The sequence below is a fragment of the Pavona decussata genome, unplaced genomic scaffold (assembly GCF_977016875.1).
Source record: "Pavona decussata unplaced genomic scaffold, jaPavDecu1.1 SCAFFOLD_87, whole genome shotgun sequence".
In the NCBI taxonomy this organism is placed as follows: Eukaryota; Metazoa; Cnidaria; class Anthozoa; order Scleractinia; family Agariciidae; genus Pavona; species Pavona decussata.
Window position 1 is genome coordinate 190,001 of NW_028145504.1, and position 16,290 is coordinate 206,290.

Here is a 16,290-nt window from a genome sequence, read left to right on the forward strand (position 1 = left end):
TGACGCGTCGTGAAAGAAAATTTTCACGTTTTTTTTTCACCAATTGAGTTTACGACCCCGGACTTTCTGAAAAACTAAAAAAAACTTGTAACTTTGCTCAGATTGAACGAAAAATCTCCATTCTTGCACTGAATGATCGTCAAATTATTCTCTACATATTGAATAAGAATTTCCTGATGCGCCGTGAACAATAAATGTTCGCGTGTTTTTTTCTACTAATTGAATTTAAAACTCATTCACTGCGCACGCCCGAAAGTTAACGACAAAACCGACCGACTGACCAAGTCAAAAGTCACCTATCGCTATAACTCGTTCATTGCGCTACGCGCATTCACGAGTTAAAAATGATCTTTCTTTGTTTAAACTATCGCCCAAATATTAAACATACCATTGTGTGCCTTCTCAGTCCTGTTTAAGAACACAAATCGCTTCATTATTTGTATCACACAGTTCAAGAATTAAAAGCCTAAGTAGGGTCGATAAAATAATGTAGTTAATTCATTAAGAAAGTACATATCCTTTTGCATTACCGTTTCTCCTAAAAACGCTTGCTAAGAATATGATACACTATAAAGTCTATAAACATTTTGCCTTGCTCAAGAAAAAATCGTCACCTAATTGTACTCATAACTTTAACTACATCTTATTACTAATAACTCGTTTATACAGGACCACATGAGAAATGTGGGAAACGATTTGCTATAAGAAAGCATAAGCAAATGCGAAAGTATTTGTAGGAGGAATTGTCACGCGATCAACCGATGCACCGCGATAGACAAGCGATCTCAAAAGATACCAAATTATCTTTTAAAGGATGGTTTCCATAAGACCAGCAGCCATCTTTGGAGCAGGGACTTTACAAGGATCGTTTGGTGACCATACGAGAAAAAGGGGACAATAGATGAAGTCCTAAATCTATACACGTCCAACAAAACGCAGTTCCACATTCACAAACAACCGCATTCTATTTGAATGAAAATCCTGATCACGACTTTCACTGTTCTCTGAATATTTACTATCACCTTATTACTTACCACTTGCTCAAAAGGTCGCCGTTTCAAATAAAAATAAAGTAATCAAAAGGAAGCATACCATAAACAGCCTATTCATGAAAGCGAAAGTTTACAAAGGCGGAAGTGCTTTCTAGATCTTTCTACGTACTATGATAATTGTCACGCATTCCAGCGACTGAGCCTATCACAAGAAGATTCAAGGTCATCCTTTTTCCCGGAATCTATCTTCATTTAATCTTTTTAAAATAGCACATAATCATTAATTTCGTTTGGTTGGTGCTGACTTTATATCAAGACATCGATACCGATGTTTCAACTCTTGACAAAGCATGCACAAGAACCATAGCAAAGCGCGATTTTCTCACCTGTTGTCCAGTAAAACCCTTCTTCGTTCTGAGCTAGATCTTCTGTTTACAACCTGGAACGACAAACGCACAAGAAAGTTAACTTTAGTTTTATTCAGTGAAATAAACGTGTTATTAAAATTTCCAAACGATTCAAAAATTGCAGTGGTGCAGACTTTTAGGTAACAGGTTACAGGGTTTAAGCTCAATGATTTAACGATCGTCGGAAACCTTGCAAACCTTTCCTAACCATTTCAAATAATTTTGTCAAAGGATAAGCCCTATTATTGAAAGAGTTTGTCAAATAACATATCATGTATAATTTACTGTGCATAATGCAGTGTACGTATGTTTGTATATTAGAAGCAAGAACTGTGATTTAGCAAGCCGGTTTGGAAGTGGAAAGTGTTGGAAGTCAAACAAAGATTCATGGGACTCGTGTGGGATCAACTATGATAACCATAGTTACTAACTGCGCAATATTAACAGACAATTTTTAACTCGTGAATGCGCGCATGCGCAATGAACGAGTTATAGCGATAGCTGGCTTTTGACTTGGTCGATCAGTCGGTTTTGTCGTTAACTTTCGGGCGTGCGCAGTGGGTGAGTTTTAAATTCAATTAGTGGGAAAAACACGCGAACATTTATTGTTCACGGCGCATCAGGAAATTCTTATTCAATATGTAGAGAATAATTTGACGATCATTTAATGCAAGAATGGAGATTTTTCGTTCAATCTGAGCAAAGTTACAAGTTTTTTCAGTTTTTCAGAAAGTCCGGGGTCGTAAACTCAGGCCTAGGGCAAACGTCGAATCTAAGTCGAACTTAATTCGTCGAACCTATTAATTTTGAAATAGGCGCATGAATGGTGCGACGTTTGCCGCAATTAAGTTCGACTCAAATTAATTGGTTCGACTCCAGCATAAGTTCGACTTGCCAAGTCGGATAATGCGACAGTGGTTCGGCGTTACAGCAAACGCCGTTCTAAACACGCGCTGAACTCAATTCATAAATCATGCAAATAACAAAATAATTGATTCAAATGTGATGGACTGCGCAAAAGTCACAAAAATACCGACTCCCCCATCTGCCAAACGCTATTTCCCCCCCTGACGAGCATGCGCTGTACAAAGACAATTTCGCGACCAGAAATGGCGAGCTATCGAGAGTCATTGCTGACATCGCACAGCGTGATGGAAATGTGTTTTTCGTGTTTCATGAACACTAAATATAAATGATTGAAATGCGAATTGCCTATTTGTAATAAATGCTCAGTGTTTGAGTGTTTTCTTTCTATTTTTCGCAATTAATTGCCAAAGAAGAGCCCAACGAGCACTGTACTTCGGCATTTCGCTAGCAAGTCCTAGCAATAACTAGCCGCACATCGAGTGAATAGAGACCTTACGAATGCAAGACGGTGACACCAACGCAAACGTCATTTGAAAGTATAACTTTATTTCATTTGTGCTTCTTCGCGATTATTTTAACTCATTCAACTTGTATACACAAACGACAAACTAGCCAGGAACCAAATTGGTAGGAGTACCGTTCAAGTTAAGGAAGAGAATGAAAAATTCACTCCCGTGGGTTCACGTTCTCTACAAAACCTTGAATTTGGTCATTTCACGTTGTTTTGCAGAGGACGACAAAGAAATGTACCAAAATTTAAAACGCACGTGCAGAGCGATTGTTTTTGCTCATTAATCTTTTTGTGTTGTGGCGTGTTTTCATAAGATCCCTAATAGCATGGGGACACGTGCTTATTCCCGTGTTTCACGAAGTGCAACTTGAGAATTAGGGTCGACGCAGGTTCGACGTTTGCTACCACACTGGAATTAAGTCGACTCTTTGTCAAACCAATTTTTAATAAATTCGACGCGACTTAGATTCGACGTTTGCCCTAGGCCTCAATTAGTGAAAAAAAAAAAACGTGAAAATTTTTTTTCACGACGCGTCAGAATTCTCTCATTCATTCTGTAGAGAATAATTTGACAATCATTTCAGTGTAAGAATGGAGATTTTTCGTTGAATCTGAGCAAAGTTATAGGTTTTTTTCGTTTTTTTCTACAAAGTGCGGTTTCTTTTAAGAATTAAAAATAATTTAATTTAGAAATAATTTAATTAAAAATAATTTAGTTTGTCAGTTTTCACGCGAAAGCGGAACGTGCCATGTCACGCATCATTGACGTCGTAAACAAAATTATGCAAATTTCTGGTGAAATGAACACTTTAAGATCTTGTCAGCTTTCATAGAGGTTTCACAGTGGAAAAATGTTTCATTTTCGAAATTTACAACTGGTAATTTATGGGAAAGCAAAAGGACGCGGTCGATAAATAATTCTTATTTAGCAAGAGCTTGTCATAGTTCATTATTTTTACTTGAGGATTGCGTGGACTGAACTCCAAAGGAAAAATTTCACGCATTTATGTCGGGCATGAAATGTAATGCGATACTTTGTTGAGCATATTTCCCTTTGTGAGATCGGCTTGCCCTACAGTAATTTTGTAATTTTAATTCCCAAAAAAACTTCACTTGCCCATCGGGCAAGTGATGGTTAGAATCCACTAGCCCGATCGCGAAATCCAGTAGCTCCGGACTATCGGGGACACGAATTTGCATGACGTAGCTGCACATGGCGTGCTCCTATGAACTTTGAATAAAAAAAAACGTGATTTTTTTTAATCGGCGCATCAGAATAATCGGCTTATTTAATCTGTGCAGAATAATTTGACAATCATTTTAATAGTACAAGAATGGTCATTTTTCGTTACATAATCGGGCAAAGATATAATTTCTTTTAGCTTTTGAGGAAGTTTACGTAGCCGTCTAAATTTCAATTACTATGTGTCATCTGCATTCACGAGTTGGCTCACAGGAGCCTTTGATTTTCACGTGCACCACAAACCCACAGCTGCATTTTCCATGAGCAAATCATGAAAGAGGCCTTAGAGCATTGACTTGCAGTTTGTTACCCACCAATCCCTTGGAAACATTGACGTTTAACAAAAAACAGAAAGGCAGTTTAGTATATCCAAGTATACCAAGAACAGAAGATTCACTTGAGTCAATCGAAAGCGAAATGCAGAAGTCGTTTCCGCGAGTACATGAATAAAGCAATAATTATCTTTTGCGTGACATACCCTCGTGAGGTTTCGCAGTGTTTTTAAAACGACAAATCGCCTCGTTCTTTATATCACTAAGTATTTGGAATTAAATAGTGCCGTCACTCCAATGAGAAAGAAATGTGCTTTCCTGTTATCGCCAATGATGGCGATTATCAGCGCCTCTAAATCGCTGGCTAACTCTGCGATATGCCGCATCAGCACATCATCGTTTGCCATCGATGGCGATCGATTTCAAGAAATGTACACCATGATCTATTAATGGATGGCTTCCGTTTGAACAGCAATAACCTTCGATCACAGGTTTATAGAAATCGTAAACGGATCATACCGGAAACTGTAGAAACGATTAAGTCTTACATCCATGCACGCAAAACAAACATAAGTCAGACAACTGAACTCAATCATGACTCACTGTTTTCGCAACGTTAACTTTCAACATATTAGACCATATTACTTACCACTTGCTGAAAAGCTCGCTTTCAAATGAAACCAGAAAGCAAAAGACAGGATACAACAAACTGCCGCTTAAACGTTGGAAAGCGAAAGTGAAGGGGGGGAAGGCATGGATCCAGGGAGGAAATAAGGCCCTACCCATGATGCTTAGCGTCAAAAATGATGCCACGTAGAGAAATCGTTGTGGTTCGCGCGTAAAATCACCGTTATTCATCTGGATTTATCTTGTTCACGGAAGTCGATTTCGGTAAGTTTTCCCCTGGTTTTTGTATTTTGTCATTTCCACTACTTATTGATGAGGAATTGAAGGAATAATGATTGTGCTGTATTATTTTTCTAGGGCTTTGTTTGTGGGCAGCATGCCGTGAAGACGCCATTGTTTGTCTATGATCGTTTCACAAAGGTATGCGAAATGGAATATGGAATACATTTGCCCATTGAAGCGTTAAATCTTTGCTTTGAGGAACACAGAACTAAAGTATTTGAAATTTACCCTAATGTACTCACGTTTTATTGGGGCAAATATCGACCGAAAATCCCTGAAAATATGGCGCGAATGGTTACTTTCACTGTTGAATGGTGTCGCAAGGGCAAACTGCTTTCACTGCGTTATTCGCTGGACTTCGCCTTGTTGCATCATATAGTTCAAGCGGTTCCCCCAGTAAAAATAAGGGCGTGATCACGCCGTGATCACGGGTGTGATCACAGGGTGTGATCACGCCGTGATCACGCCTAAAAACTTTTTACGCGTGATCACGGCGTGATCACGGCTGTGATCACAGAAAAAACGAGAATCACACCTGAATGGCTGATGACCGTAATCACTACCTTAAAATCACGGTGGCGTGATCACGCACTTTTTCAATAGAGGAATGAATTTCGAATTGAACCGCTTTGATAATAAGCAAATTATCTAGTATAGTTGACAAGCGTAACAATTTATATTAGTACAGTGCGCGTGCCTTAACATTATAAACACAGCAGTCTCCAGTAAAAAGTTTTTTTGCACCACGTAAGTTTTTTTATTTTTGTGTACAGAATAAAAATGAACACCACACGGGGCAGTCTGTTTCGCAGTGGAATAAGCTAAAATGGTATACATTTTGAAAAGTCGAGAACTACAAACTGGTTTGTTAAACGTGAACTAATATTTTTCATCTTGGTTCAGAGGAATGCTAACCGGGAATCACTTAAATTCTAAAATCATTGTTATTATAATATGTGATCGTGTTGCTCACCTCGATAATTGGAAGGTTCTTTGATATTGACTTTCCCGTCTATAAACGTGGACTAAAATTGATAACTTGCAAGAATCATTTCGTTTTACAGCAGACCAAAGAAGTCCTCAGAGTTCTCGATCAGAGTACATTTATCGCGACAAACTTCAAACATCCAAGCGGCAACACACAGTTGGAGACAATCCAAAGGAACAGTCTGTTGTTTACAAAACGGCCGGGTGCAGATCTTCGCTTCAGAAAAGCAAACATTAAACTGTTTCGCAAAGTGATAAGAGAAGATACTTCGCATTGAAAACGTTCCCGCTCTTCTAAGTCAAATTATCAACAGTCAAGTTTATTTTCAGGACAATTTTTGTAATGCGATCAGGAAGAGGTAATTCGAAACAGGTTCATGATATTTGGCCAATAAGATTAAACACGCAGATGTCTCAAGAGACCTTGTAGAAAAAATTCCGGCACGCACGTGTCACGGAATTCGGAGAAAAGGCGTTATTTTTCTCGAAACTGAAGTTAGAATCGTATCTAATGGTAATATTTTTCAGTGCTTCGTCGGGAACATGCAAAAAAGCAGCCTTGAATTTTCGACTTGGATCGAGTAAGTGAAATGAATCGAGCATAGAAGGCAACATATGCTACAACATATCAGGATTGAATTTGCATTTGATCGTCCAAAATGTAAATATTCATTCTTAGTCGTTTAAAAAGCTGATGTAAAATGTTGTACAGGACTGATGAACGGAGAGAAAACACGTGAAACCATGAAACCTGTGAGTTAAAGATTGAACGACACGCAGTAAAGAAAGATTCAATTGTCCCGAGTTTTAAGCGCGGTTAAAGTCACGGTGCCCGCTAATGACTGATTATTGAACCACATCTTTAATTTACTAGAATAAGAGATTTTTTACTCCATTAGTGTTACAGATATTTTGGACCATTTGAATGAGATTTATATGCAGTTTCATTGTTTTTGTTGTCCAATTTTACTCTAATGAATAATGTTTGGACAGTTAAGCCATCACCGATCATACGTGATCACGCCATCACTGTAGAGAATCACGGTCACTGGAGTGATCACACCGTGATCACGGGTGTGATCACTCCAATCACGCCTTGCTGAAGGCGTGATCAAGGTGAAAGGAGTGATCACGCCCGTGATCACGGGCGTGATCTGTGATCACGCTGTGATCACAAAATATTTGTACTGGGGTTGCTTTCTTTTCTTTGTGACGCGAAATTTGGACTGTTTATTCTTGTTTTATTGCAATTTTTGTCCTGCTCTGAGCTGTTTTCGGTAGAAATGAGAAATATCGAGAAGCAATGTTTTGTTTATGTTCGTGCTTCTTGGTTCTAGATAATGGACGATTCCAGTTCGGGGAAAAGACATCACATAGAAAGTGCGACAACACTTAATAAGCCAGAGAAAAAGCGATCAACGGTACATTGTACGTGTGATGCGTCCAGTAAAACCCTGTTGACTGAAAGGCCTCTATCAGACGTAGGACACTGTACATGAACCAACATTTAATAACAATGAAGCTTATCCATTTATTATTGTCATCTGTAAATCCGCTCTGATCTTTAAACAGATTAACAAGTACAATTCTTTATATATTACTGTGTTTTGTTATGGATCAGGTCAATTTCTTGATGATCAAGTTTGTAATTTGAAACAACTGCTTAAGAGTGATTGTCAGTAAAAATCAAAGAAATCGTGGCCACGGACAAAAAATCGATTTCGCTCATACTTTGTCAGTTTGAAGGCCTAGGTAAGTAACTGAAGGATATGAGGTTAGTTTTTTGAAATATTCCATTTAACGGCAGAAAACCACGAAAAACGGTCACCCTACCAGAAGCTGGGATTTCACCTAGCGGAAACTCGAAATTTTACACTTTTCAGCTTCTCGCTACACAGATGTTTACGTAGCTGTGAATCTTTCTTAAGTATAATTGAATACATTGATTCTTCCTTAGTCAAACCATGACAATAATTTTTATCTCTACTCATTTGTGAGCGAACTGAGACCCGATTAACAAGACGCACTTTTCTCATTTACGCGAAGGTGTAAAATAATCCAAACTCAGCGGCGAAAAAACCTGACCGGTAGTTCTTCAAATCCTCTGATATTATAACCAAAGACAGTTCAGTCATTGAGTTTTAGGTCTACGTTTTTAAATCTTTAGGATCTAGTAGCACTTTTGCATGAACGCCGATCAAAATTCGATAAAATTCCAATTGAGCGCCTTTGAAATCTACAACTTTACATAACAAAGCACCATTGAATAAATTAACTCCTCGGCCAAAATTTGTACATAAAACATGAGGGTTTTACTTTTTTAGCGGTTTGAACCGTTTTAAAGGATTTATTGATGTTAAATATTGTCTACACAGGTAAAACAAACCATGAAACGCCAAAATTACCACGAGCTGAAATTAAATCTCACAGGCTCGCTCCCTAATCTGTGTCACGCACGAGCGACTTAGCTACAATTAGTACAGTAACAAACAGATATTTACATCTGTTGATTTAAAACAAGTCTTATTTAAAAATATCTTACTCAACGATGTGCCAGGTTCCCCAGTTAACTTGCTGAAATAAAAATAAAAGAAAATATCAATTCAAACTGAAACGATTAGAATTGATTTTATTAAGAATGAGAAGCTTTATGCCGTCGATAGCCAATCAGAAGTACCTGTTCTCACGAAAAGTGCATCGTTCTCTAAATAAATAAATAAATAAATAAATAATAGATAAATAAATAAATCGAATTATCTTTATCTGTGAAACATTGCATCTAAAACCAGAGTTTATTGTCGGGGAAGTTCATAGAACAACGATGTCTTGTTCGTTCTTGAATATTGTTGGTGGGATTTGCGGCGCAGACGAACGCACAAGTTCTTCAACTTCCGTCACGCCACTCACGCGGTGTAACAGGGATATCAAAAATCACAAAAAGTCGTTGAAATTTTCCGGAATTGAAACGGAGGTAGAATTAATTTTGGCGAGATGTGGATGTTTTCAGAAGCCGGCGAATTTATTGGATAAGACTATCTGTCCGGTTCATCGTGCCAAGTTAGGTATAGGTTGGCGAAGGACGGGTAATCTTTGCACCATCCCAGAAGTTGTTTCTGGTCACTGCAAGGAGCTGAGGAAGGCACCCGCACTGGAAAAAGGAATAGATTTATTCCAATCCATGAAGATATTTGAGCTTTCAAAACAGCTGGTCCCTGTGGGCTCAGGTAAGCAACCAACTACTTGATGTTCTACCAAACAGAAACTGTCTCCAATGAATTATTTTTAGTCTATTCATTCTGATAACTTAAGATTATATAAAAGAATCATTTGTTTAAACGACGGAGAGAAATAAGTAGGGGTGGTGAGGGTCATTTCATTACTTATCTCTTCATTCAGTTATCCAATCCAATATTTTTATAACAACCTTTATTTCATGCTTCTCATTTTTTTTATAGATTGCCCTTATATTAGTGTGTGCACTGTATAGTGCCCTACCCACTTTGTCCTCAGGTATGTGAGTGAGTGAGTGAGTGAGTGTCCATAACAAACAGGTCCGCAGCGCGTGCACAGCACTACCCACATGTATGCAATGTGTTTTTTTTTATCTCTCAGTTCGTACGCGCAGCCCGCTGAACTTTAAGTAGTTTCCATTACCGTGCGCCCGATTGACCTCACACACATAATAAATATCTTACTAGCCTCGTTTCACGGTCCGTAACTTACAGTACGGACCTGGAATTCGGTTAGTAGGAGTTAATTTACTTTGCTTAAAAATATTTCAATTTCGTCTCGCAAAAAACCTCTGATACCACCGATATTTCATATTGTATAATAAAGGAATAATCAAATATTTTAAACAAAGTAAATTAACTCCTACTAACCGAATTCCAGGTCCGCACTGTAAGTTACAGACCGTGAAACGAGGCTAGTAAGATATTTATTATGTGTGTGAGGTCAACCGGGCGCGCGGGAATGGAAACTAGTTAAAGTTCAGCGGGCTGCGCGTACGAACTGAGAGATAAAAAAAAGACACACACACATTGCGTACATGTGGGTAGTGCTGTGCACGCGCTGCGGACCTGTTTGTTATGGACACTCACTCACTCGCTCACTTGCTCACTCACTCACTCACTCACATACCTGGCGACAAAGTGGGTAGGGCACTATACAGTGCACACACTAATATAAGGGCAATCCATAAAAAAAAATAAATAAAAAAAAATGAGAGGCATGAAATAAAGGTTGTTATAAAAATATTGGATTGGATAACTGAATGAAGAGATAAGTAATGAAATGACCCTCACCACCCCTACTTATTTCTCTCCGTCGTTTAAACAAATGATTCTTTTATATAATCTTAAGTTATCAGAATGAATAGACTAAAAATAATTCATTGGAGACAGTTTCTGTTTGGTAGAACATCAAGTAGTTGGTTGCTTACCTGAGCCCACAGGGACCAGCTGTTTTGAAAGCTCAAATATCTTCATGGATTGGAATAAATCTATTCCTTTTTCCAGTGCGGGTGCCTTCCTCAGCTCCTTGCAGTGACCAGAAACAATTTCTGGGATGGTGCAAAGATTACCCGTCCTTCGCCAACCTATACCTAACTTGGCACGATGAACCGGACAGATAGTCATATCCAATAAATTCGCCGGCTTCTGAAAACATCCACATCTCGCCAAAATTAATTCTACCTCCGTTTCAATTCCGGAAAATTTCAACGACTTTTTGTGATTTTTGATATCCCTGTTACACCGCGTGAGTGGCGTGACGGAAGTTGAAGAACTTGTGCGTTCGTCTGCGCCGCAAATCCCACCAACAATATTCAAGAACGAACAAGACATCGTTGTTCTATGAACTTCCCCGACAATAAACTCTGGTTTTAGATGCAATGTTTCACAGATAAAGATAATTCGATTTATTTATTCATTTATTTATTTATTTATTTATTTATTTAGAGAACGATGCAATTTTCGTGAGAACAAGGACTTCTGATTGGCTATCGACGGCATAAAGCTTCTCATTCTTAATAAAATCAATTCTAATCGTTTCAGTTTGAATTGATGTTTTCTTTTATTTTTATTTCAGCAAGTTAACTGGGGAACCTGGCACATCGTTGAGTAAGATATTTTTAAATAAGACTTGTTTTAAATCAACAGATGTAAATATCTGTTTGTTACTGTACTAATTGTAGCTAAGTCGCTCGTGCATGACACAGATTAGGGAGCGAGCCTGTGAGATTTAATTTCAGCTTGTGGTAATTTTGGCGTTTCATGGTTTGTTTTACCTGTGTAGGCAATATTTAACATCAATAAATACTTTAAAACGGTTCAAACCGCTAAAAAAGTAAAACCGTCATGTTTTATGTACAAATTTTGGCTGAGGAGTTAATTTATTCAATGGTGCTTTGTTATGTAGAGTTGTAGATTTCAAAGGCGCTCAATTGGAATTTTATCGAATTTTGATCGGCGTTCATGCAAAAGTGCTACTAGATCCTAAAGATTTAAAAACGTAGACCTAAAACTCAATGACTGAACTGTCTTTGGTTATAATATCAGAGGATTTGAAGAACTACCGGTCAGGTTTTTTCGCCGCTGAGTTTGGATTATTTTACACCTTCGCGTAAATGAGAAAAGTGTGTCTTGTTAATCGGGTCTCAGTTCGCTCACAAATTTATTGCCATGGTTTGACTAAGGAAGAATCAATGTATTCAATTATACTTAAGAAAGATTCACAGCTACGTAAACGTCTGTGTAGCGAGAAGCTGAAAAGTGTAAAATTTCGAGTTTCCGCTAGGTGAAATCCCAGCTTCTGGTAGGGTGACCGTTTTTCGTGGTTTTCTGCCGTTAAATGGAATATTTCAAAAAACTAACCTCATATCCTTCAGTTACTTACCTAGGCCTTCAAACTGACAAAGTATGAGCGAAATCGATTTTTTGACCGTGGCCACGTTTTTTGAATTTTGCTCGATTTTTACTGACATTTACTCTTAAATCATGTTTCCTAAAATAAGACCTTGAAACATTTGTTTAGACTGTTTGAATTTTTCTCTTTCATTGCATTTCCTCTTCAGTATTGTGAACTTAGAACTTTTCATAATAGTGATTATTTCAGTTTTTTATGACACAAACTTGACTTGGCTCTATTAACACATTTCCATAAACAAGGCATCATTAGGGACTCTAATTTAATTTGGCAGTGAACAAGGAGTAAATGAATTTTTACCTTCTCACACAAGTTATTTCTAGCTTAGTTCCAGTGGCCATGAGCCAGAGGAGTTAATGGTTACCAACCTCAATACTATGATTGAGCATGACTGCTTTTTCGTTGAGGAAATACTTGACAATAAGGTTTTGTTCCTCTTGTTTTTTGGTCTAGACCCATCAGTGGCATCAGAGGATTTTCCAGTGAAACTGTGATTGAGGTGACAACCAACATTGAGTGTCAAGAGTTTCGGCGTTGCCAAAATGTGGAGATTGGCTATGAAGAGAACCCCCGTGGTTCAGAAACTGATGATCTAGAATGCCTCTTTTGCATGTGCCACAGCTGGCTAGGCCTAATTTTACACTGAAAGAGTTCAAATTCAAATGGAGAAAAATTGAGCGGTATGCACGTGAAGACCAAAATTGAACTTATTGAAGTTATGTGCACTTGAGGAGGCTAGAAATGATTTTCAAATTTGGAGCAGATGGCATAATGAAAAAAAAAAAAAAAAATAGGGAAATATTTTCAACAATACTACTACATTGACAACTGAGTGCCTCCTTGTCTTTTGGTTCGAAAGCCACCAATAATCATAACTTTTTTCAGACAATATAAGAATCATTTGAAAATAGTTTGGTCAACAGCTGATAATCCTCCTTACACGAATACAAGTACAAATCTTAATGATGCTGCAAATGATAACCCTGCTAAAAATCCATACCGGCTTCACCAACTTGTGCGAAACACAAGAGAAGACAGCTCAATTTTCACTGCAGGAAGGTCATTCTTACCAGCAAGAGATAGAGTGTCAACCAGGCAAAGATTTCATCGATTTGACGTTGATTTACCTCCTGTCATTTAATCAATCTGACAAGTTATACTAATACTGCCTCCTCCACAGCCTTTTTTTGGAGATTTCTTGGGGATAAGATTTATTGGAAACATCTATACCAATAGACTAGCCAGTAAGCTATGAACATCTCATTAATACAAAAACGAAATTAAGTCAGTCATTGAAGACTAAACATGATTTACCAAGCTGGTGAAAGGTTACCATAGTTACCTCCAATGTTCAAACTGGTGACCTGTATGTGACACGATGTGATATTGTGTAAATCTTGTGTAAGTTGAAGTAAACATACTGTTTATGTACCGTCGAAAATGATATATCTTTATGGATTTCTTACTCTGATACGATATTTAATTGTATGTTTGAACATTCAGAGGAAACTAATTAACAGGAATTTACAGACTTGCCTTTTTCCTGTTTATGCGAGGCAAGTGCAAAACCTTTCATATGAAAATGATGATTTTAGTCACTTGCAAATAAGAGTCATTTTCATAACAAAGGATTTACTGTACTCTTTGACACATGCAAATGGAAACTCTAAATGGCCTATTGTGGAAGAAAAATGGTTCATCTGTTGAGTTGTTTGGACAGTTTATTTCCTTTACTCCAATGGTTACTTTAAACAAAAAATGGTGGTTTCTAAACTGCCTCACAATTTTGCAAGCTGACATCATTTTCCTAATTTAATATAACAAATTCCAAACAAAATTTTAAACAATTTATGGCTACAATGAGCATGGGGATCATTGATGGTTCACAAAAAGAGAATAATTAGACCCCCCCCCCCCCCCCCCTGGAAAGTGTCAATCCTTTTGGACGAGTAGAAATTCACTGATAAATTCGCTAAGAATGAAATGTCCAACTCGGTATTATCATGACTGCCCTACTGAGTTACTGGAAATCCAAATCTACACAGGGCCAGTACAGGCAACGTCGTGGAGTGTGCCATCCTCATTGATAGTTTACGATTCTATTTGTCATGTTGTACACGTAGTCAGTGTGCGAATAAATTTATAACATGGATTCATCTATTTTACCAATCGTCAGTAATTGATGGCACATTTATCGATCAACTACCAATATTGATTGACTTTACTTGGTGCAACTTTGCTGGGAGTTTGATGTGATGTCCCCCTTACCCTACATTAACAATGTAAAGAACTTCCACACTGCTGGCAATGGGCAGAGGAAAGTATATTTTTATGGCCTGATTACATGAACCAGGCTGGCTTGGTTTGCTGGGATCTCAGCACATGAGAACCTACTCATCCCGGATAGCCAGGTTCTCAGTACCCGTGCTAGACTGGCTCATGTAAATCACGACTCAGGACCTAAATGTCATCATTATGCTGGTTATCACGAGGCAATCATTTACAAGTCTTGGTGACTAATACTGATGCTGCGTAGACCCGAGTAGCAGCGTCTGACATTAGAGCCTGGCATTTAATGTTTTTGAATTTGATAATTTTTACTTCATTGTTTCTAATAGCCACAGTAAACTTTCGCACTTGTTCCTTTGGGATATATCCAATCCTATCCCACTGATCATTGACTTTGGCTTGAATAATGAGTGCATTTTTGTCCCTCACATTATCAGGTTCGGGCAGGGCTCTCAGTTCAATTTCCTCTTTACTGCAGAGTTTATCTCGGCACTTCATAAGAGTGCTCTAGCAGTCTTCGTGCCAAGAACTGCCACGTAATCCGACATACTCTGTAAACACTGGAACTGAATCCTCTTCCTTGTCACCCTGCTCGTCGTCTAGCTCAGCTACATCATTTTCTTCGTGTTCTTCACGGCCTTGTTCCTTATCTAAATGCTCCGATCCGTCCTCTGATGATCCATCTTCGTACACACTGTCAATATCAGGCCTAACTGAATTTATGAGGACACTTCCTAGAGCAGGAAATTTACACTGGCATGTCGTAAATTCGAGCCACGGCCAGCAAATTATCGGGAAGGGGATCTTCCGCCAAAGAATTTTCCAACTCTTCCATCGATTTTGGTTGAGGAAATCTTGTGGGGGCGCTTGTGGAGGACACAATGTCGAAATCGACGATAAATGAAATTTTTCTTTCAGTAGATTCCTATTGTAGAGTCGGGAGAACAAGCAAATTATTATAGCTTAAAGTAAAGCTTAGTGGTGAAACGATTGAAGAATATGTAGAACAAACGAAAGCGACATTACAGTACGAATCGAACTGCCGCGGTACGGGTAAATGGCGAATAAATAACGTATAAGATAAAGGAAATATTATTACTTACCGTGAAATAACAGGATGATTTCACATTCAGAAGTACTGGACTTCGAGCAGCCGACAGTTTCCCTTCAGACCGCGCTCCACACAAAACAACAAATGCGTCGAACAGCAAGCTCGCTCGGAAAACTAACATGCGGCTTGCCCAAGCACATATAAGATTTCCATACAAAGGAAAATTGTAATTGGTACAAATTTCTTGGTCCTCTCATCGATAGAGTGAAGATAAACTAGCTTGTTTACTTCAAAAGGACAGTCGGAGCGCTCGACAATGCGTACTGCATTCATTGTGTTTGAGTCAAAATGTGAGATCACGTGAGCAACGACCGGTGATGACATAGTTGGAAGCAATGCATCATGGGAATGGCCTTATGGATCCAAGCATTTCACCGGAAGTTGCATGATGTCATCGCTTTTCGGAGCCGAGCGGTCCTGATTCACGCGCGTGTGCATCGCGCGCTTGCCCTGCTGACTAAATACGCGTGTTTCGCTATGTTTTGTAGCCACCTCAAGCTTTACAGTAATTTACCGGTTTCTCCTGTTTGTCGTGGTACGGTCGTTCCTGAACTTTATACAACAAGAATTTACTACGTCAGGGACTTGGGAAGGAAGAGGAGACAAACTTGGAATTGGGATAGGATCCAAAGGAGAGACGGAGGGAGACAAGGATTCCACCTAGCCTGCGTAGCTGGCGGTTTTTGTAGGTGGGCGGGAAAGTTGGGCCGAAACGAGTGGTGCGGCTGCGGGGGAAATGGGGCGAGTGTACCATTGCAGTTATGTCCTCCGTTGCAG

The 16,290-nt window shown here is 38.7% G+C and overlaps 3 long non-coding RNA genes across 3 annotated transcripts in view; 1 reads left to right on the top strand and 2 right to left on the bottom strand.

Annotated features, from left to right (window-relative positions):
• LOC146474600 (uncharacterized) overlaps positions 1-5,047 on the bottom strand; it is a 6,048-nt gene extending 1,001 nt beyond the window's left edge. Inside the window, exons 1-2 of the long non-coding RNA XR_014866035.1 lie at positions 4,942-5,047; positions 1,379-1,431 (exon numbers count right to left, since the gene is read on the bottom strand). This is a non-coding gene — a long non-coding RNA (uncharacterized LOC146474600). The remainder of the gene's footprint in view (positions 1-1,378; positions 1,432-4,941) is intronic.
• Positions 5,048-5,107: 60 nt separating this feature from the next.
• LOC146474601 (uncharacterized) lies at positions 5,108-12,917 on the top strand. Its single transcript, XR_014866034.1, has 4 exons — positions 5,108-5,183; positions 5,277-5,339; positions 7,526-7,669; positions 12,567-12,917. It is a non-coding gene; the product is annotated as an uncharacterized LOC146474601 (long non-coding RNA).
• An 899-nt stretch (positions 12,918-13,816) lies between these two features.
• On the bottom strand, positions 13,817-16,057 carry LOC146474602 (uncharacterized). The gene is made up of 2 exons (XR_014866036.1): positions 15,506-16,057; positions 13,817-15,327 (listed from the first exon to the last, which is right to left on the bottom strand). It is a non-coding gene; the product is annotated as an uncharacterized LOC146474602 (long non-coding RNA).
• Between the last annotated feature and the right edge of the window lie 233 nt (positions 16,058-16,290).